Below are 24109 nucleotides of genomic sequence, written 5' to 3' on the forward strand. Positions count from 1 at the left end.
CCACTGTGAAATAAACGTTTTGGTCAGTAGTGTTTTTTGTGTTCTCTTAAACAAATGGCTACTCAACACCTTTTTGGATTAATCTAGAAGTCTGCTGGTACCTTTATGTTGGGCCATAGCGAAGACCCCAGGTTACTGAAATGCAGGTGGTCTTTGGGGTGTAACAGAGTGTTTCCTAGAATGTAAATGCTGCTGTGAGAAATGTGTGATTAACCCGTGATTTTAAAAACCTGTCAGTCTAACACAGATTGACACAGTATGTCTGATTACAGAGATTTATGTTTACAGATTTACGTCATTCTCTCAGCTGAAACATGAAAAGCCGTAAACAGCAGTTGCACAAGCTTTTCCTATCCCCTCGTGGTGCAGTGCACACACACACACATACACACACACTCTTTCCAAACCACAACACAGATATTGCTGCAGCTGTCTTGACCATTGACAATACTGTTCCGAAAAGCCACAGATTCCACAAACCCAATGATCTCTACATCAGTCTAAAATAACTGAGTACATGCTCAGTTACACCGTCAACCAAGTCTCGAAACTGATTGGCTGTGTGTTGTAAATGCATCAACTACACCAATCACCACAGATCAGGAAGAACTAGAACTGAATAAGAGCTACTTTAAAGTGGTGAGGCGTGACTCCAGTCTGTGTGAACAAGTCTGACACCCTCAGTACTAGTTTATTTCCTTTTAGGTACAATTATAATAAGAATATTTTTAGTTTTCAGTTCCTAAGTGAAGCTGAACACTGACCTTAACCTCACCTCAGTGTATCATTATCATCTCAGCATGGAGGTCCTGGTTTGTCTGGGTCTCCTGATCTATGGGAAGATACAAACTGCTCAGAGTGGTGAGTGACAGTGAAGAGTTTTTCAATTTACTAATATCTGAAAGGCAGAGGGTTCAGTAACTATGGAACTATGGAACAGAGCAGAAATAAAGAGAGTGTTTGCAGTTCTCGCAGTTTATGTATACTACGTAAGTGAATGTAGCGTCACATCGTGTGATTTTTTTTCCATATGGCCTGTATCCTCTTGTGTTATCTGCCGCTCTAAACAGAAACAGTATTTTTCATTGCTTTTGTTTTTTGTTTGTTTATTTGTTTTCTTATTTCCTCTGAGACATGTAAACATAATGATATATATCAGTGTGAGCTGTTTAACGTGACTGAAAGCTGTGAAGATCTGCTCACATCACGACAGCCTCAGCTGATTCATCACCCCCTTTTCACAAAGACAAACAAAATCTCATGTTCAGTCAGTGCTGAATACAATCACTTTGACATGTTATGTCACTCATTAAACAGTTTCTCTGAAATGCTTCTTATGTAGAGAGACTTCCTGTGGATGTTCTGGTTATACATTAATATAGTATCTGTGTCTCACGTGTCTAATAGTAGAGAAGTTCTTTTAGACACATGCTGAGAGAATAGGATGGTGTAGTTTCCAGGGTAAGACCAAAAAAGTGGACCAGTGCTCTTCAAAGAGCTATGGAAACTCTTACCAACAGCAACACCTTAATGTTGAACCACGGCAACTGTCACTAACAACACAACCCTAATGTTTCTCATAGTCAGCAATTAAAGCTCATATACAAACAACCACAGCATAACACATGATTTATGATGTCTGTAAAAGTTGCTACACAGAACACATAAAACACACTGAAAACACACATATTTATAGTTTAAAATCTTGCAAAATTGTAATATTGGACTACTCTTCCCTCCAACAAGTATAAAAGCTAAGTAAACCAGGCTAAAGAATAACATTGATTTAGTTTTTAAAAACAGAAACATTGATGTCATGTGAGTTCATGTTCTGTCTGTAAAATGTGAGGATTGTGTTCAGTGGAATGTGAAATGTGATACCCAGTCGACAGATCCCAGAGGGGCGAGGCGTCTCCATTGTATGTAATATGAAAACAGAGAGTAGAGTGACCTGGAGCAGAGACACAGATGGAAGAAGAGTGGACATTCTCACTGCTGATAGTACAAACAACAAACGCACTTATGGTCCAGACATGCGTTTCTCTTCAGTTCATTTCGAACTACTGATAGAGACTGTTTCTCTGTCAGACTCTGGGATCTACTACTGTAATGGAAACCCAGTAGACAATCTGGCTGTGACATCATCAGGTAATAGAGGTGATAAAGCTGCTGTCTCTGTCTGTACATGTATTAAAGGAAAAAAAGAGCCCCGTCCTGTGTGTTAAAGTATCACATTGTTTGTCAGTGACAGACAGAATTTTACCTTCACTTTCACAGAGGCTCAGTGTGTTCATATATACAAAACAAACATAAATGATCTTAAACACCAGTTTGTCAGTCACAGAACTGTAATGGTATTTCACTTACTGGTCTGCATCAGTAGGTAGTTTTGTTCCTCACATGGAGTAACTGCAGTTTAGTAAAATCTCAAAATTATAACCCCAAAAAAATGACTAAGACTGGGATAGTGGTGACACTGTTCACTTTAAAAAATATATAGTCTGTAATACAGTCTGTAATATGATCTGTAATACAGTCTGTAATACAGTCTGTAATATAATCTGTAATACAGTCTGTAATACAGTCTGTGATATAGTCTGTAATATATATGTTTTGTTACAATTAAGTTAATGTGTTAAAAGTATTACTTTGTTTTCTTAAGTAAGTCTTTATGTGTTTCTGTATTTCGTTGTGGCCACTTTAAGAATTACAAGACGTTAGTAACAGGAGTTATGTCGCGACCAGCAATTAGGAAGTTAGTGAGCAGGATACTAACAGCTGTTGTTTTATTATATCGGAGATAATCCAGCGATATCTGCATACGTCTCATGCCTTTGGTAGCATCGTGGGTATGTACTGATCGTTTAATTGTTGTCTGTGGTCGCAGATCTTTATGTATTTATTTATTTATTTTTGTGTCAGTGTTACGTTCTGTGAAGTTAGATTCCAGAAATCTGTTAGCTACAAGTTGCTATTGCTACTGACTGCATCGTTCCTAGGCAACTGGAAGTTCATACGAGAATAGTTACAAATAAATAATCGAAGAGATGATTGATTACATGTTGAAATCTAATGTTATATATTACATTTGAAGTTAAATCTACAATAAATACATACAACGTCTAACGTTAAAAAATTAGAAGATTTAATTCCTGCTAAATTTGATTGTTATATTTACATTGTGAATATCTGTACGTGTTAAAAGCAAGCATAGCGTTGATTACGCTTTGTTCAAGTTCAAGTTCAAGTTCAAGTTTATTTAGAGCCCAATATCACTGTTTACAGTCTCAAAGGGCTTTACAGGCCACAACAGTCAAATCAAAATAATTTGTATATTTCAGTTTCACCCTTCTTTGCAACATCAATAAACCTGTGGACAAGGAGTTGACTGTCTTCAGAGTCTTGGTGTTAGGAAGGCGTTTATCTGACTGTCAAGTTATATACAGTACATGTAACGAGGACAGAACAATATACGATACAGTTAATCATATAAAATCATGTGACACAGTGCCGGATGCCTAACACTTGGTCATATGATATGATAATTAATGAATAATTAACGATATATACTATTAATTACACTCTAAGCTACACTACACTGCGTTTGCCAGTATTGTCCTGTGTTTTTACAGTGTCACTACCATAATGTATTTTAACTGTGAAGTATTGTTTTACTTATTACAGCACTGTACAGTAGAATTTGAGGTTTACAGTGAAACACTGGCAGCTGTGGTCGCCAGGTTTTTACTGTAGAAATAAATTACATTAGCAATACTGTAAAACTGTACACAGCATCACGACCGTAGTTTATTAAATATACTTTTATGCCCTCCTTTGAATGCTCTTGTGCACTCACTCTCCAAAAATTTGAGCTCCACTATTATATAATATTAAACTGTATGGCTTATACTCAGAATGAATGACACGATAGAATATGATGCGATACCATACATGGTGACCATGAGAGTGTTACCTAAGTCCTGTACTACTGTTCCAACTGCACCGCCATTTTTACCTCAGTATCAAGTTTAAAGCAAAATGTATTTGCAGTATTTTCAGGCAGGCGTGACATAGAGAGGAGAGAAAAGTTCCATTGCACATAAAAGAGAAATGTGGTCCAAGTCATGTTATCTTTGGTCTGCTGTTGGCCCCTCAGAGAGCAAAACTACTGCAGAGAGATCAACCACACGTGAGGCCACAGGAAAAGATGTGACGACAGCAACCTCAAGCCCAAGAACGGCGACAGAAAGACAACCAGCAAACACCTCAAGTAGGTAGTTTTGTCCCTCACATGGCGCAACTGCAGTTTGGTATAGTCTCAAGATTACAACCCCAAAAAAATGACTAAGACTGGGATAGTGGTGACACTGTTCACTTTAAAAACATCCTGTAATATGGTCTGTAATATAATCTTTAATACAGTCTGTAATATATACGATACAGTTAATCATATTAAGTCATGTGACACAGTGCTGGATGCCTAACACTTGGTCATATGATATGATAATTAAAGAATAATTAACGATATATACTATTAATTACACTCTAAGCTACACTACACTGGCCGCTGCGTTTGCCAGTATTGTCCTGTGTTTTTACAGTGTCACTACTGTAATGTATTTTAACAGTGAAGTACTGGCCGCTGTGTTTGCCAGTATTGTCCTGTGTTTTTACAGTGTCACTACCATAATGTATTTTAACTGTGCAGTACTGTTTTACTTATTACAGCACTGTACAGTAGAATTTGAGGTTTACAGTGAAACACTGGTAGTTTTTATTGTAGAAATAAATTACTTTAGCAATACTGTAAATCTGTACACAGTATCACTACCGTAGTTTATTACTGTAAAATGGATAATTTCTTAATTACTGTAAAAGATCGGAGTATTGTGCTGTACTGCGAGGTTTACGGTGAAATACTGGTAGCTGTGGCCACACACACACACACACACACACACACACACACACACACACACATATATATATATATATATATATATATATGAGTGTGTGTGTATTCATTACACTCATGTGTTTTTTTCTGCATATATCTGAATCAATCATATCCACCATAGGGGCAAAACCAACTGAAGGATCAACCATTAGACCGACAACTAAGAGAAAACTAACTACAGAGGTCTCATCCCCTAAGCCAACAGCACTCATACAACCCTCAGAAAGTGAGCAGGGTAGGTTCATAACCACAGAGGTATCACAACATAATATCATGTTCTGCTTTTCTATTTTTTTACTAGAACATATCTGAATAAAATACAGTTTTTGCTTTTAAATATCGATGTTGTGTCCAACCAAATGTTTTAGGAAAATGCATGTTGCATACCAGAATTTCTTTTATAAGTGGAATGCGTACATTTTAAGTGAAAAACAACAACAACAATTATAATAATAATAACAACAATAATAATAATTAATAATAATAATATCACTGTGAAGCAATATTTATGCTGGTATGACTACAAAAGTAAGTCAATATTTTAATTTATTTATGTACAAATTTTTTCTCATTATTTATACGGAAAAAATTCTGTTATGACACCTCTATTCAAGTATTTTATATAAGTGATAATTCACTGCACTATGCTGATGACTCTAACTGACCCTCTTGTGTTTATGCTCTAATGGTAATATTGAGTCCAGCAATGGCAGAGACTTTCCTCTAAAGTAACAGAAGAAATATAATGTCTCTCTTTCTACTGTGTCAGCATAGACTGGGAGTCATATCCTGAAAAGCATATTACACAATCAGTTTGGCATTTGGCAATCCTCTAGTGGTTAACACATTCTGATGAATATCTGTCCGTCTTTTCCTCATTTGTATGGTGTTGATTGCTTGGCTTCAGAAATGCATATATAAATGTATAGGGGGAAAATTATATTTTTATGCCCTCCTTGGAATGCTCTTGCACACTCACTCTCCAAAAATTTGAGTTCCACTATTATATAATATTAAACTGTATGGCTTATATTCAGAATGTATGATACGATACAATATGATGCAATACGGTGCAATACCGTACAATGCCATAGCATACTATAGCATACCATACCATTACCATACCATATTATACCATACCATACTGTACCATACCAAACCATACCATACATGATGACCATGAGAGTGTTACCCAACTCCTGTACTACTGACGGACTGCACCGCCATTTTTACCTCAGTATCAAGTTTAAAGCAAAATGTATTTGCAGTATTTTCAGGCAGGCATGACATAGAGAGGAGAGAAAAGTTCCATTGCAGATAAAAGAGAAATATGGTCCAAGTCATGTTATCTTTGGTCTGCTGTTGGCCCCTCAGAGGACAAAACTACTGCAGAGAGATCGACCACACATGAGGCCACAGGAAGAGATGTGACGACAGCAACTTCAAGCACAAGAACAGTGACAGAAAGACAACCAACAAACATCTCTAGTACCAGCCTACAACCCACAACAGCAGCTACACACAGCGGAAGCGGTAAGAGCAGTGCACACTGGTTCTATACAATAAAGGTTCATAAGAGAGTTTGGCATGAAAATGAGTGGCATGTCTCTCTGCTGACATCTCACCTCATGGGGTTTTATGTCCGTGTCTGAGATCGACAGCGTGTTCTCTATCTGTCTGCCACTAAACATAGATTAAAGGTCATAGGCGCATGTGTTTATATGTGTAACAGTTAGTTTGTCAAGAAACATTAGAATATCCCTCCAGAGTTTTCAGAGTAAACTCAGGTAAGTTTATTGTCTTTACAGATGTTTTTATATACTTCTGTGAATGCTCCCATTTAACAACTGAGCACACATGTGAAGTCCCTTATTATATAATATGAAACCGTGTACTCTTATAACTAATTAGAACTCTTTCAGAATTACTCTTACTGTAATTACTGTAAAAGGTAAACATTAAAATGAAGGACATGAAAGTTCACACAATCAAAAAGAAACATACAAAAATTCAACCACTTTCCTTACAAGAGAAAACTGGTGAGCTTGTGAAGGTTATCATTCAGACCTTCCTTTCACACAAGCCTGTGATCCCTGTTAGATATCTCTATATGAAATTAGAGATTATGTGAGAGACTTCTCACCTCTGATTTTATGATAAATTAGTGGGGCCAAACTCAACTAAGTTATATGTTTTCTGGATGTGGCCCTTTGCAATAACCGCTAAAGACCATCAGTTTTCACACGTGGAACCCAGAGGATAGCACGTAAAGGCTCTCTAAAGTTTCTTTCAGACATCCAGTGAAAAATGAGTAGCATGTTTCTCTGACTGACAGCAGAGTATCACAGCCAAGCCCTGCAGCAGCCTAAATCTGTGTGTTCCAAGCTATACAAGCAACACACCACAAGCCTCACAACACAACAACACAAGCCTCACAACACAACAACACAAGCCTCACAACACAACAACACAAGCCTCACAACACAGCAACACAAGCCTCACAACACAGCAACACAAGCCTCACAACACAGCAACACAAGCCTCACAACACAACAACACAAGCCTCACAACACAACAACACAAGCCTGTCAGAATCAGGCCGTCCACATGTCCTCACTGAAGCCTTACAGGAGGCCTGTTCTCAGTAACCAGATCAGTCCACTGGCCCACCGATGTCAATCCTAATTTAAAATCATGCACAGAAGTGTGCTCTGACCTTTCTCACCTAAACACGATGGCTGGCTATGTCAGGGGAAGACTTACAGGTAATGTATCAACACAGACTAAGGGAGGTTTCTGAGAACAACCACAAAACCTGACTTTCCATATTTTGACATAGCTGTGAAAGCAATTAGAAACTGTGTTCTCCATAGGTAGCACATTGTAGATAACACAGGGTCTCTATTTATAGAAATATATTCTTAGTGTGTCTCTGACCTGTAGCACATTGTAGATAACACAGTGGTTGAATGGTCATTAGTCTGCTCGTTCCTCATGTGGCTAACATGCACCGTGTGGTTTTAAAAGTGATACGTAAGCATAAACAGTCAGAGTTTCCAAAGGAAAACCACGGGCAATGTGCTATGGTATACATTTTGAAACAGGATGAACAAGACAGCGTTTTTAAAACAATAAACCTTCACACAGCCTGCCCAGAAATGGTTCCTCTGACAAAGCATCAGCACATCTGAATTACCCAGCAAACACTTGTTCAAATGTAACTGATTAATTTGACTAATTATGACATGTTGTGGTGTGATATGAAGTGATATGATACAAACTTACTTTCTATTTTCTGCGTTTTCTCATTGACAGCTAATGGAAACAATAAAAGAGACACAGGTAAAGCCAATGCACTGTATTCCTTATTTTCACTTCACTGAGGTCAGAGGGTTCATGAGAAGTAGAGTTGACTTGTACACCTTATTTAATGCTGTGTATCCTTTGCTCATACTATGTTCATGGGCCATAGTGGGGCACTTACAAAATGCAATTGTTTTTGACTCTAGTAAGGGGTGGGGGGGGGGCAGAGAAAGAGGGGAGAGTGAAAATGTAAGGTAAAGTAAAGTCTCCGTGATTGCACACACACACTGTGAACAGTGAATTTGTCTCTGCATTTAACCCATCCAACACACCAGTAGTGAACACACACAACAGACACAGGAGCAGTGGGCAGCATTCCTCTGTGCTTGGGGAGCGTTAGGGTTAAGTGCCTTGCTCAAGGGCACACAGCCGTGGATGTTGGGCCTGGGAATCAAACCGACAACCCTCCGGTGAACTTAATGGTCTAATAATTTCATTGAAAACATCACTAGAGCATGACTCTGAAAATCCCCACAACATGCATTTATGATGTTTACCACAAACATGGCCAAAAAAGCGATGAGTCACTTTTTTTTTTTACTCTTCCCTGCCTTTATTTAAGTATAATCAGTTGAAGCATTTTACTCTTTTTTTTTTTACTTTACAAATTGTATGTTCTTGCTTTAGATTACTGGAAAATCCTTGTTGCTGTGGTGGCTGGAGCTCTGATTGTGGTGATGGTGTTTCTGCTATGGAGAAATTGCTCCAGCCGAAAAGGTGATGACAGTTTCCTCTCTTGGCTCTAGGACTAGGAAAACTTCCATTTGCCTCACCCTGTTACAAAGATCAACACAGTTATGCATTGTTACATTCTCTGAGAATGACCTGCTTTATAATTATACGTGAGTTTATAACGATTAATGAACACTGTGTTTTTAAGTTACACACATACACACACACACATATATATACGTGTGTGTGTATATATATGTGTATTTTTTTACTACACTTACATCTCAACTGTTTCAGGTAAAACAGGGAAACTTGATCACGTCTATGAAACTATCGGTGATGGCTGTCTCCTGACAGGTATCCAGTGAGTTCTCTTCATGCTTTAACTCTATGCTTTAAATAAGCTACATTGTCTCTTAAACTGTATCTGTTTTCTTTCTCATTAAAGCTGTCTCTCAGGAACAGGGCGAGGCCACATACGACCTCCCAGATGTACCAGGAGTAGAGACTCACGGTTTGGAACATGAACGCTATTTAGCATGCGCTTTGAATCATATACTGTATATCTTCCATAACTGAGAATTTACATGATACATACATTAGGTGTCAGTGATTTAACATGTCTTTTAATTTCTTAACCTTTATTTATTTGTTCATTTTTTATTTTTATGTATTTATTTATTTATCTATTTTTTTTACAATAACAAATTACGAGCTTTATCAGGAAAATGTAGCAGTGCGGAGTGCAGTCTGTTAGCACAGATTACTCAGGTGCACAATAAGTACAGTAAACTGGGACCACACCTGTGTGAGGTTTATCTCCAGTAAAAGTGCTTTAATTTGTGTTGTACTCAAGCCGTGACCACATTCACTATGACACTGTGTGAGTTTAATCTGATTTATTCTCAGGTCTGAAGAACCAGAGCGAAGACTTCACATATTCACTCATCCAACATCCACGAACTACACACAATAACAAATACAATGGTAAATGGAATCATATACTGTTTTGACAGTGACTGAGATGTGATTTTTAATTCAATGCTTAGCGGAATCTTTGTTCATATAATTCATTTGCTGATCTGATTATTTTAGAAATTATTTGTGTTATATGGCTTTCAGCTGACATAAGCATAAATGTTAAATACACAAAAACATATTCCAATACTTTATTTATATGGTGGCTGTACATCTGCAGACAGATGTGATAATTAATCTTACGTTTTCTTTTTTTTATTATTTAGATCAGAAACCAAACGAATCAGTTTATTTTGTCGCTCAGATACCAGAAACTCCAAACTGAAGATGCTCACTCCTCTTTCACACCAGGAAAAACATTTTTTTTTTTTTTTTTGTTTGCTGTTGTTGATGTTGGGTTTTTTTGTTGTTGTTTTTATCTCAGATCACTAACACTAGTGTTGATTGTACTGTTTTGCGATTTTCAGACAAACACTGCAGGCAGAATTATAGTTAGGAATATAACTATAATTTTACACGTACTATACCGTTATACATGAACTGTAACTACAGTTTTAGATGGCTGTTCATGTTACATGGTTCTTCATGTTTCAGATTAAACCGTGAGTTAAAAGTGAATTTGACAGCCTGCACAGTGAAAAACCATACTCACCGGCACAATCATTAGATCGGACAGGTTAACAACATGAGGAAAGTAGGACATTTCTGCTACAGACCCATCTAATGACACGTTGTTACTATTGAACCACATTACAAACTGTCTCTCTAAAACTCTTTATCTCCTATCTGTACAAACTCTCTCTCTTACTCTTTATCTCCTATCAGTACAGACTGTCTCTCTAAGCCTCATTATCTCCTATCTGTACAAACTGTCTCTCTGACTTTTGATCTCCTATCAGTACAAACTGTCTCTCTAAGACTCTTTATCTCCTATCTCTACAAACTGTCTCTCTAAGACTCTTTATCTCCTATCAGAACAAACTGTCTCTCTAAGACTCTTCATCTCCTATCAGTACAAACTGTCTCTCTAAGACTCTTCATCTCCTATCTGTACAAACTGTTTCTCTAAGACTCTTCATCTCCTATCAGTACAAACTGTCTCTCTAAGACTCTTCATCTCCTATCAGTACAAACTGTCTCTCTAAGACTCTTCATCTCCTATCAGAACAAACTGTCTCTGTAAGACTCTTTATCTCCTATCTGTACAAACTGTTTCTCTAAGACTCTTGATCTATCTGTACAAACTGTCTCTCTAAGACTCTTCATCTCCTATCTGTACAAACTGTCTCTTTAAGACCTCTCTACTTCTTCATGTTGAAACCATTCTTAGAACACATTATTTAATTTCTGGTTTATTTGTTATTTGTATATGTTCAACCTGTTAATGCATTTCTGTTTTCTGAGTTTCTTAAACTGAACTATTTTTTATATCGGATATCATTTTGTCTCACTCATTTTCAATTGCTCTTTATCAGATTCCTCTCCACTTTAAACATATCTAAATATATCTACAGTATATAAAAACATAGATATCAGTTTGTTGTTTTTCAGCTTTTAATGTGTTTAATATACTGAATTAATAAATATTTATATTTGAAAATGGTTTGTAGTAAACATGGACAGAATATAAGTTACTGAAGGTTAATGGTTGGCTGTAACTGAGACAGAAACAGACTCATCTATTGATATGCTGTATAGTCAGACATACTGATCTGATTCCTATGAAAAAACCTGGCAGACTCCACCAGGTTATCACACTACAATAATCATCAGCAGGCCATAACTTTACAATAATCATCAGCGTGTTATTACAGTACAATAATCACCCACAGTGCTGTTGTACTGTTATAACCTGCTGGTGATTATTGTACTGTTATGACAATAATCACCAGCGGGTTATAACAGTACAATAATCACAACCAGACTATAACAGTACAATTACCACCAGCAGGTTATAACAGTACAATAATCACCAACAGGTTATAACAGTACAATGTTCACCAGCAGACTATGACACTACAACAATCTCCAGGGAGTGTCAAGGTGGAGGGAAAGGTGGTCACTGCTCCTCACCCCCTGTCCCTGACTGATGGCCGACTGAATAAGAATATTTTTAACTGAAACATAAGGTGGCACAATGGTGCAGTGGGTAGCGCTGTCACCTCACAACAAGAAGGTCCTGGGTTCAACCAGGGAGGAGTTTGCACCCCCTCTGGGAGTTCTGGTTTCCTCAGTCCAAAGACATGTAAGTCAGGTAAACTGGACAGCACTCCCTGCGACTGTAATTAGGATAAGCCGCTTCGAAAATGAATTAAAACTCAAACACATAGAGGTATTCTAATGATGAGAAGGGTACAGTCTTTTATTTCTCTCAGTAAAAGTATTATAATTGTAGTAAAAGGCACTCTGTGTTCTGAGAATACTGTTAGAGTGACCAACACAAAATTAAGTTAATGTGGCGTCATTCTTGCATTCTTCACACACATCTTCAACACAGTTTTACTGCAATTCAGGCGCCCTCTAGTGGTGAAGGACATGTAAGTGCACAATGCTTCATCTCAGTGCAGACAGACATAAAATACATATTGAACATTTCCTTTGGCGAGGCAAGGCATTTACCACATGGTAATGTGTGTTTTCAGAGTTAGAGTTGTCATTGGATTTCTAGTGTGCTTATTGGTTGGATTTCTAGTGTGCTTATTGGTTGGATCGCTGATGTCGCTGTAGGTTACATGATTTGACGGCATAAACCCAAACATAATTTCTGCTTAGTTTAAGAAAAACTTGTGAAATAAATCCTACTTTGATGACAAGATTTCTCTCTAACTCTCTGTCTCCCCCCCCCCCTCTCTTTCACTCTCTCTCTCACACACACACACACACACACATTCACACACACATACACACACAATGATGATTAATATATTAACGATAGAAAAAGTGGTCAGTCTTTTGAAACTATTCTCCCTGGTTTTGCACACAATCTGAACTTTTTACAATACTCTCAAAAGTTCAGCTGACAAAAGGTATTTTGAACAACAGGCTACAACAGTACAATAATCACCAGCAGGTTATAACAGTACAATAATCACCAACAGGTTATAACAGTACAATAATCACCAGCAGATTATAACAGTACAATAATCACCAACAGGTTATAACAGTACAATAATCACCAGCAGGTTATAACAGTACAATAATCACTAGCAGGTTATTACAGTACAATAATCACCGGCAGGTTATTACAGTACAGTAATCACCAGCAGGTTATTACAGTACAGTGATCACCAGCAGGTTATAACAATACAATAATCACCAGCAGGTTATAACAGTACAATAATCACCGGCAGGTTATTACAGTACAATAATCACCGGCAGGTTATTACAGTACAGTGATCACCGGCAGGTTATTACAGTACAATAATCACCGGCAGGTTATTACAGTACAATAATCACCAGCAGGTTATAACAGTACAATAATCACCGGCAGGTTATTACAGTACAATAATCACCGGCAGGTTATTACAGTACAATAATCATCAACAGGTTATTACAGTACAATAATCACCGGCAGGTTATTACCGTACAATAATCACCGGCAGGTTATTACAGTACAATAATCATCAACAGGTTATTACAGTACAATAATCACCGGCAGGTTATTACAGTACAGTAATCACCAGCAGGTTATTACAGTACAATAATCATCAACAGGTTATTACAGTACAATAATCACCAGCAGGTTATTACAGTACAATAATCATCAACAGGTTATTACAGTACAATAATCACCGGCAGGTTATTACAGTACAATAATCACCAGCAGGTTATTACAGTACAATAATCATCAACAGGTTATTACAGTACAATAATCACCAGCAGGTTATTACAGTACAATAATCATCAACAGGTTATTACAGTACAATAATCACCGGCAGGTTATTACAGTACAATAATCACCAGCAGGTTATTACAGTACAATAATCATCAACAGGTTATTACAGTACAATAATCACCAGCAGGTTATTACAGTACAATAATCATCAACAGGTTATTACAGTACAATAATCACTGGCAGGTTATTACAGTACAATAATCACCAACAGGTTATTACAGTACAATAATCATCAACAGGTTATTACAGTACAGTGATCATCAACAGGTTATTACAGTACAGTGATCACCCGCAGCATGTGTCTGACACTATAGTACCTGTCTGCAGAGCCACAGTTTCACGCCAAACTGCAGTTTCACACCAGCAGTTTCAGGCCAGTGTCATTCAGCACATGCGTTGAATCTCTTATGGTTATGGTTAGGGTTATGGGTTAGGAGTAGGGGTAGACGATTGGCCACTGGCCTGAAACTGCTGGTGTGAAACTGTAGCTCTGTAGACAAGTCTCATCTGACATAAACCAACAATGTGAGAGGGCGGGGTGAGGGCTGGGAGGGGTTAGGGAGGAGCTATGTCTGTGGGTGTAGGAGGGACAAAGGGAGGGGACAGGGAGGAGTCAGGGAGGGTGTAGACAAAGAGAGGTTTCTGAACTTGTCATCTAGTGAATATACAATGAGATGTAGCCATTGAGGGTTTCTGCTCTAGTGATCAATAGTGAAATAAATAAAAATGAATGAGCACACCTGATAGTTTTTTACAGTGTTTAAGTAACACATTCAGTTTCACCACATGATCAGTGATCAGGCCGGTGATTAGTAGACTGGCGCCGGCGACACTGAGCGCTGAATGGCTGAGACTGGCGAGGGAGGAGGCGAGGTCGTTACAAATGATGACTGGAAAGGCAGAAGATTCAGTAACAGTGCTACAGTTTGTCAAATGCCAGCAGTCTGTCTGTTTCAACAGCAGAAGTCACATTTTAAGGAACAGTTTGAACATTTGACTATGTTCTGCCATTTTTTCACAGGCAATGCAGGAGGCCAGTGAAAGTGACAGTACATATTTTTACTGTCATCTTTGTTCAGCACTGGACCAGTGGTTAACCCTGTTTTAATGCTGAACAGGATGTCTGTCTCTCATATATCTAAAAATACAGATGTGGTTTAGAAACACACTGAGAGAAACGCGACGTAGCTTTCAGAGTGAAGCCATAAAACCTGATCAATTCAGTTCATCAGTTCAGTTCAAGTCAGTTGTTTAAAGAGCTATGAAAACTCTCACTACAAACATCGCCCTAATGTAGCACAGTTCATTTCATAAACAATCCCATGAAAATGGAAATGATTCTGTAAGGACCTCATGGGAGCGGCATGGTGGTGCAGTGGGTAGCACTGTCGCCTCACAGTTCGATTTCCGGCCGGGCGGCCAGGGTCCTTTCTGTGTGGAGTTTGCGTGTTCTCCTCATGTCTGTGTGGGTTTCCTCCGGGAGCTCCGGTTTCCTCCCACAGTCCAAAGAGATGCAGGTTAGGTGAATTGGAGACACTAAATTGTCCCTAGTGTGTTAATCAGGATAAGCGGCTTAGATAGTGAGTGAGTGAGAGGTCCTCATGGACACTGTGGATCTGCAAAACAGCTAAGAACCTTGGACTGAAATGGAACTAAAATCCACCCAGGTGGTAACAGGTTTGGGAAAACTAAACTAATCTTGATCAGAGCACAGTCAACCCAATGAATGAAACCTTAGAGAAAAACAAAAAACTTTTCGAAAAAAAGTTAGAATAAGATAAAACACAAGATAAAATCGGGTAAGGGGATCTTTTGTTCTTAGTTAGTTAGTTGGTTAGTTAGTAAGTTAGTTAGTTAGTTAATTAGTTAGTTAGTTAGTTAATTTTAAGACTAACGAGTGGTCTGTCTCTTTTAACTGTTTAAGAGACTGTTTCTCAGTCAGACTCTGGGATCTACTACTGTAATGGACACCCAGTAGAGAATCTGACTTTGACATCATCAGGTAGGAGAAGCAATAAAGATGCTGTCAGACTGATTATTTTAATCTAAATGTATAGGTCAAATAATAATGATTATTTGACTGCTAATAAAATCCTCAACCTTTTAAATGTGTCAATTAAGTCGGGCGTTCTACCCTCTGCTTTCAAAACAGCCGTGATTAGCCCCCTACTTAAAAGACCTAACCTCGACCCAGAAAGCTTGAATAATTATAGACCAATCTCTAATCTCCCGTTTCTTTCTAAAATACTCGAAAAAATTGTCGCTGCGCAACTCATCGCATACATGTCCTCCAACAGCTTCTTTGAAGTGTTTCAGTCAGGCTTTAGGCGTTTTTATTCCACTGAAACCGCATTAACTAAAGTGACTAATGATGTATTACTAGCCATGGATGCTGGTGATACCTCAATACTTATTCTTCTCGATCTGAGTGCAGCATTCGACACAGTCGATCACACCATATTGTTAAAGCGCCTGGAAAATCAAATTGGCATCCGTGGCCTGGCGCTCTCCTGGTTAAAATCTTATCTCTCAGAGAGAAAGCAGTGTGTCCACTACAATAATGTGACATCTGAGTATCAAGAGCTTAACTGTGGTGTCCCTCAGGGGGCGGTCCTTGGCCCTCTCCTTTTCTCTATCTACATGCTTCCATTTGGAGACATTATTCGTAGCTATCACATTAACTTCCACTGCTATGCTGATGATACTCAGATCTACTTACCAATCAAGCACAGTGACCGCTCTGAATTGGCTAACCTTGAGGCATGTCTCTGTGCCATTAAAAATTGGATGTCCTCAAACTTCCTGATGCTTAACGCAGGTAAGACAGAAATGCTAGTCATTGGACCCCCTGTGCATCTTTTTAATAATCTTAAATTAAAATTTGACAACTGCATTCTCTCGCAAAATTCTACAGCTAAAAACCTTGGTGTGATTTTTGACTCTAGTCTCTCGCTTGTCACTCATATCAAGAACACTACCAAAACTGCGTTTTATCATCTCCGCAATATCGCCAAAATTAGGCCCCTACTATGTTTAGCTGATGCAGAAACCATTGTCCATGCATTTGTCATGTCTCGCCTCGACTACTGTAACGTTCTGTACTCTGGCTTGCCCGCCTTTAGCACCAGAAGTCTTCAGCTTGTCCAGAATGCTGCTGCCAGAATTCTGACCCGAACTAGGAAGTTCGATCACATCACTCCCGTCCTGGCTTCCCTTCACTGGCTCCCAGTTCACATGAGGGCTGATTTTAAAGTGCTCCTATCAACATTTAAAATTCTCCATGGGCTTGCACCTGCCTATCTTTCTGATTTAATTACACTCTACGCCCCCCCCCCCCCGCACCCTGCGCTCTCAGGCTGCTAAATTATTAGTTGTTCCAAAAGTTAAAAAGAAGTCTGCTGGCCATCGCGCCTTTGCCTACCACGCACCCTTTCTCTGGAACAGCCTACCTATAGATATTAAAGAGGCAAACTGTCTTGCTACCTTTAAAACCAAACTTAAGACTCATTTATTCTCCGTGTCGTATGATAGCATAATCTCAAACTAATCTTCCGGTAAAGCTCAGTCTCTGCTGTAGTCTCTCCTGGCATAGTTTAGCTTAGTAGCTGCCGGCTTAGATACCTCTCATCTTCTCTCTCTCCTCCCTCTCCTCTGCTCTTATCTTAACCTGATCAGTTTCTGTCATTAACCTGCTCTCTTCTCTTTGTGTGAGTGGTCGATGTCTGCGCCTCCTTCCTGGATGTGGCACCTTCCCCTGGCCGGCTGAATGACTTTGTGCCCTGCTGTCCCTGGCCCCGCTCCCCCCACGTGGCCCTGCTCCTCCTGCGCCCTCCTCAGCTACTACTCTTGCAACTTTCAATACTAAATTATCTATAAAATTATTTTTCTTATTTCATCTGTTAAGTGCCGCTACTCCAATTGCTCTCCTTCCCTCCCTCATCTCCTGCATGGCTGTGGCTCATCTGATTGAGCATGAGTGTCTGGTTTGAATGTGGCTACTTTCTCTTAGGTGTGCTAATGAAGCTACAGCTTAGTTAGATTTAGTTTAACTGAAGAAGCAGATCTCTAATGTTTTGCTGTCAGTGTTTAAACCGCAAGGTAACGAAGCAAATAAGAGTCAGTGTGGTTACAAATGTAAATGTGTGTTATTCTGCTGAGTGGTAAAAGTAAAGAAACATGTTTGACACATTCGCTGTTTTAAATGAACGTTAGCAAAGTAGCGACTAACTCAGTCAGCCACAGCTGAGCCACAAACACTCGTACCGAGGGCTGCACTACAAAGTGAGGTAAGTGGCTTATCCAGGTCATTTCTGGTTAAGTTAACTCTGAGTAAGTATTAAACCTCCTAGAAGAAGAGTCCTATGGCTTTGTTTTGCTAGGAGAATGAAGGAATGAAGCCATAGGGCTCTTCTGTTAAGAAGTTTACTGCTTACTCTGTGTTACCTTAACCAGAATTTACCTGGATAAGCCATTTACCTCACCTCGGGCTACCATGTGTGGGATAAGGGATAGTAGGCAGTGGACACCTGGGATTTTGGCCTTTTCGTGAATTTGGTGTAATGTCATGTTGATTGGTAAATTGTGGTGTGGATTTGGTGTAATGTGGTGTAGATGTTGATATAGTTTGGTGTGGGTTGGACAGAAAATATATTGTGTTGTTCATGCTGTCTGTTTTTCTTTGTAGACTGCAAATGCACTAATGACCCACCATCAGTTTCAACTCAAACAACAGCTACAGTTTTAACAAATCACACATCGCTTCAGGAATATGATTGTAACGTCTCAAGTAACAAAACTAAAACTAACTACAACTCAAAAATTCTCTCTCTCTCTCTCTCTCTCTCTCTCTCTCTCTCTCTCTCTCTCTCTCTGCAGTGCTGATGTTCTGTGGGGTGGGTCTGGCTGCTCTGAGTTTTCTAATGGCCACAGTGGCTGCAGTCCAGACTCTCTATCACCAAGCCTGGCACTCTGGCTGGACAGCAGCACAGAAGTTTGGAAATGAATCTTAGTAGACAGACATAATCCCTCAGTGGCAAAGAGAGATGATGTTTCAGCAGAAGAGGTATGATGTTTCAGTCACAGAGAGAAATCTGAACAACCTTTAGTTTCTCTAGACTCAGAAGGCCAGTTACACACACTCGGTTCATCAAGTGAATGATTTAATGTGTGTGTATACGTGCTTGGCTGGTGGCTGGTTGTTCAGTTACACCCCCTGACTAGCTACTCCAGTAAATACAGAAGGGATGAACATACACCTCCACCTGCTTTCCAAAACGCTCTTGGTTTTGCCCAGTGACTCCCTCCTGTTGTTCTTGTTGTTGTTGTTTTTCATTAACTAGGTCATACATGTGGTTAAAAACTTGCGCTGTTAGCCTAACCCTAACCCTAACCCTGAGCATGCAGGACTAATAATTTTGTCTTGTCTGTATTTTATTTTTATCATCTTAAATGACTTACTACTGACATGATGATCAGGCACTGTGCACTTCATATGTCACTGATGCCCAGACCAGTGACGGGCGTCCTTCTCTTCTTTTCTGTGGTTGCAGTTTCATTAAATTGTTTGGTCAATGAGATTCCTTCAGATATTAGTTTTGTTTTGTTGTTATTTTTGGCCTTTTGAGTTTTGTTTGTTGTTCTTGTTTTGATTTTTCATACAGTGAAAAGATGGAGCACATATGACGGGATCTCTCTATCATGACTGTGGGGTGTCATTCCTTTTTTTGGCCACAGGGGTCCTCAGTCTTTTTGTTTTGTCCTTGTCACATGTTCAGTTTCCCTGTTCTTCATTGCTGATGTATGTGTATCGCCTGTGTCTTGTCTTGTCTGTCTATTTAAACCACGGTCTTTTGTTCATCCGTTGCTTAGTCTTTGAGCCATTTTCCCTGTGTTCTTGAGTCCTGGTTCGTGTAAGACATCGGAGTTCTTGTTTTTGTTGGACTGTGTAGTGTTTTGCTCTTTGGAGAAATGTTTTTGTTTGCCTTTTTGGATTGTGCCTGTTTTCACTTTTTGGACTTGTTTTGCTTGTTTTTTGAAAAAGCCTTTTTGCCCAAGTTTTTTCTTTATTGATCTCATGTCTGTTTTTCTTTTTGGATTGAACTGCTTTCTTTTTTTTCTGGACTTTTGAGATTTTTTGTTCCATTAAAACCCTTTTTGAGATCTAGCCTACTCTCCTGTGTCTGACTCTGTAACTGGGTTCACTTTAATCCTGGGTGGAGCGTTTACTGGTTGTTCGTCTTCTGCCCTGGCAACCCGGGTTTGAAGTCCACCAGCTCTAGCCTGGTGACACTCTCTTACAGACTGTAAGACAGAGACTGCAACAAATCTGGGATTCAAACCCTGAATTTTACATGTCGGTAACTTTCATCTATCTGTCTATTTGCCTGTCGGTTATTTGGATGAAATTAACTATATACGCAAACTGAGTAGTTCCCAAACTATGTAATGATTTTGCACAGATGAATAAATGTATGGCAGTATCTCTGTATTAGCTTATTAATCATTAATAAATTCATTGATTTTCCAGATGTTGAATACAGATTAGACATTAAGTTGTAGAATTAAGATGTGGTGTGTCTTAAGATACGAGTGTAAACATTTTCCCTGAGTTTAAGTTCTGAACTTCCCATCAGAGTCACCATCCACCAGCTAAGAATTGGCATGAAATCACTGTGTACCTGTTTTTAAAGGTCATGATGAATGCTTGCTGGTACTACTCGGGTCCAGGTAAACTTGCTGTAACATGAGGATATCTGGGGAAATATAGATCATCTGAGAGTCAGAGGCTGTATTAGACCTATATAAAACAAAATTAAACCATCACAACTCATCACAGTGCCTGCTCCAAAGAAAAGAAGTCACAGGGTCCACTCTAAAGATCCACAAATCAGTGTCCTCCCCAAAGAAATACCAAGTCATAGTGACAACACCTCAAAAGACAACAAATCGCAGTATTCAGTCCTAAGACACACAAGATGGCAGCAGTGTGCAGAGCTGTGTCACATGATACAGTCCAGCTGTGGAGATGTTGTTCTCATGAGTGTCTGCTATCAGAGCATTCTCACAAATTGAGGGCAATGGTGCATGGTTGGTTACCTGCTTTATAACTCAGAACTTTGACACTAACACAGTCTCATGCAATTTTAAGAGGCCTACTGCTAGTGTTGACTGCTTGACTGATCTTTACATTTGAGCTACAGGCTATGGCATTTGTATGGATGTTATTTAAATGCACTTGCGCTATGTCCTCTGTAACCTGAGCTGAGGTTTTTAAGGTATGTAAGGTTGTTTTGTCTCTCTGATTAGTACCTATAGCTCTTTAAAGGTAAATATGTACAATACATATGAAAGGGACTCTCTTTGCACATATACCAAGTGTACATTACTCATTTATGTGTTTGTTTGTTTCTCTCTCATATGGCATCAAGTTGTTCATATATTAGTTGAGATCACTAACACATCTTATCCACCATGGGGCAGTGTGGAGTTTGCATCTCCAACGTAATGGCCGTCATTTCTAATGGCCACAGTGCCGTGACTCTAATCTGAACACTTAACCCTCCAGCATAGCCCACTGACTGAGCAGCAGCACAGACGGACGAGCTTTTAAGAGCAGACCAGGTCGTCAGCCCCTGTGGAGTTTCCTGACTGCAGTCCTACTAAAAACTACAACCTTTTTTTTTTTTTTTTCAGCCCTGCTTATCAGTGGCTTAAAGACTGATGCAGTGAAGTTCAATTAGGTGCACTGAGCACTGAGCTGGAGTTAAATGCCTTGCAGAGAAGACACGTGAGAATAGATCACTCAGAGTTACCAGTGACAGCATCTCTGAGCACCTCTGCTCTCCCTTAGCAACCTTCAGCATCCAACACATTTGAGACTTAGTGTTTTAGAGCTCAGCGGTCCAAATTAACCCAAAGCATTTACACACATAAAGGCTTTAGCTATGTTCATGAAGTCATATAAAACATAAACCTTTAAGTCATTGCTTATGTCGAAACAAAATAGCCCAAATGCTATGAACTACAGAGTACAAAATCTATTGCTTAGTCTGTATTTGACTCTTACTTTACTACCAAGAGACAGCGTTATAGTCTATCAGCCTGTATGATGTATGTCTACATAAATAAAGTCATTATCAATTAACAATCTGATGTCAGCAAAGCTTGTAAGATGTGACTTCTTATGAGGTGTGTGGCTCCTCCCAGTGGCTGTATCAGTAACTGCTATTAAAACAACTGCTGTTGGAGTCTGAAGAATGTTTAATAGTATTGCAATAATGTTACTGCAAAAGCTCATGAGAACTTAATTATGACATCATAATACATCTTAGATTCTGACTGCATGCAGAATGACAGACTCCCATGTGGAGAAGTTTAACAGGTAAGTATTTGGCAGATGTTTTAATGTTTCCTTTAAGTGATTTAAATGTTTCCTGCCCCCTGCCAACCCTGCCGCACATGTGCACGCACGCGCACACACACAGATACATGTTCATTGTTTATTGGTTGAGACACTGCTGCAGACAGTACCATAAGTGACGTTCTCTGTAGCAGGTGGAGTCTCTGTGCTGATGGCTGGTCTGGCTTTAGCAGCGTACCTAAGACTGGCATAGTGCAGATCCACAGCCTGAAACATCACACCACACCACAAAACAACAAAATAAAATGTGACATAACATTACAGAACGGAACAGATCATCACATCACACCAAACCACATCACAAAACAGGATAGAAAGTAACATAACCTCTTATCACATCGTATCATATCGTGCTACGTTTGAAGTGTTAGATTTTCCTCTTACAGACTCAATCATTTTTCCTTCAAACTGATTAAGGCCAAAGACAGAACAGAGGACAGGGCTGCAGTCACATCAGATATTGACATTTTTCAGCAAAAACATAATGTGTCAAGTGCTGGTGTTGATCCATACTGTCACATCATACGTTTGTCTGAATGTCAGATTTCAATGGTTGTTCCATGACACAGTCAGAGAGTCAAAGATGTGAAAACTTACCCTTTGTCTGACAAACCACATAGAGACCCACACCAGCTTTCAAGAGAATGGAACCTTCACAGAGGCAGGCTAGAGTAGCCATGTGAGTCCTCATCTCTGATGTGGTCACCATCTCTGTCCTGTCTCTGTCTGAAACACATAAACCACAGTAGTGTGACAGATGAAGCAAGGATGCAGCAGTGTGTGTGTGTGTGTGTGTGTGTGTGTGTGCGCGTGTGCGTGCATGTGTGTGTATGATTTCCAGGGCTGACAAAAAAACCACACAAGCCCACATACCAAAACACAAGAAGGTTTCAGGAGAAATGAAAAGTACATTGATTTCTTATTCACTGGGTTTCTCATTTAACCATCTGCAGATTCATCCTCACCTACGAAAAAGCTATATAATGCATAAACCTTAACCATTCTCACAGACCTGAATATCTTCATGCCTTCGGTTTAACACTCAGCTACAGAAAAGTCTGTATTTGGGTTGGCTGTGCACTGGTCAAACTTAAATGAGTTTTTAAGACACTTTGAGAATCTTTGCTCTCACACAGCTACAACACCATGTCTGTAAGAACCTCCTATCTCCACGACAACAGACTGGAGTCTAAGTAAATCTTCCCCAGTATTCTCTGCGTGACTGGTTTTGTTAAGGAGCCATGTATCTGAGTGGTACTCACCTGTAAAGGCCAGTCTGATGACTTTCTGAAAACTCACTTATGAGCCGTTGCGTGGACCGCTGCAGTAATACAGTCCCAAATCCGACTCTCTGATCCCGATGATCTGTAGACTGACTGACCTGTCTGTTCTGTCCTGCCTTGGTACCAAATGACTCTTATCTTCATTATGAATGGTGACAAGGTTCCCTCCTAAGCCTTTCTGGACACACATGACCGGCGTGAGCTCTTCTGTGTTCAGTCGGTACCATGTGGTTCGGTCGGTCGTGATGTTACACTGTAGAGTGACGTTGTCGTTGGGTTGAACGATCTGTGTCACAGAGGATGTGAATGCGAAACCTGGTCCAGTGATACCTGAAAGAGAACATCAGACACACAGACTGACCCCAATTCATCACTGCACAGTTATTCTACATAAACCAGTAATCTCAGCACTTAAATCAGCAGTTAATTCACAACAAGTAAAAGTTATTCACACATCACCAAATAAGTTATCTATCTATCTGTCAGACACTCACGAAACATAAGAAATGTGAGCACTAGAAAGTAATGGTCCATGTCTCAGTGAC

Source organism: Chanos chanos, chromosome 12 (genome assembly GCF_902362185.1).
Source record: "Chanos chanos chromosome 12, fChaCha1.1, whole genome shotgun sequence".
In the NCBI taxonomy this organism is placed as follows: Eukaryota; Metazoa; Chordata; class Actinopteri; order Gonorynchiformes; family Chanidae; genus Chanos; species Chanos chanos.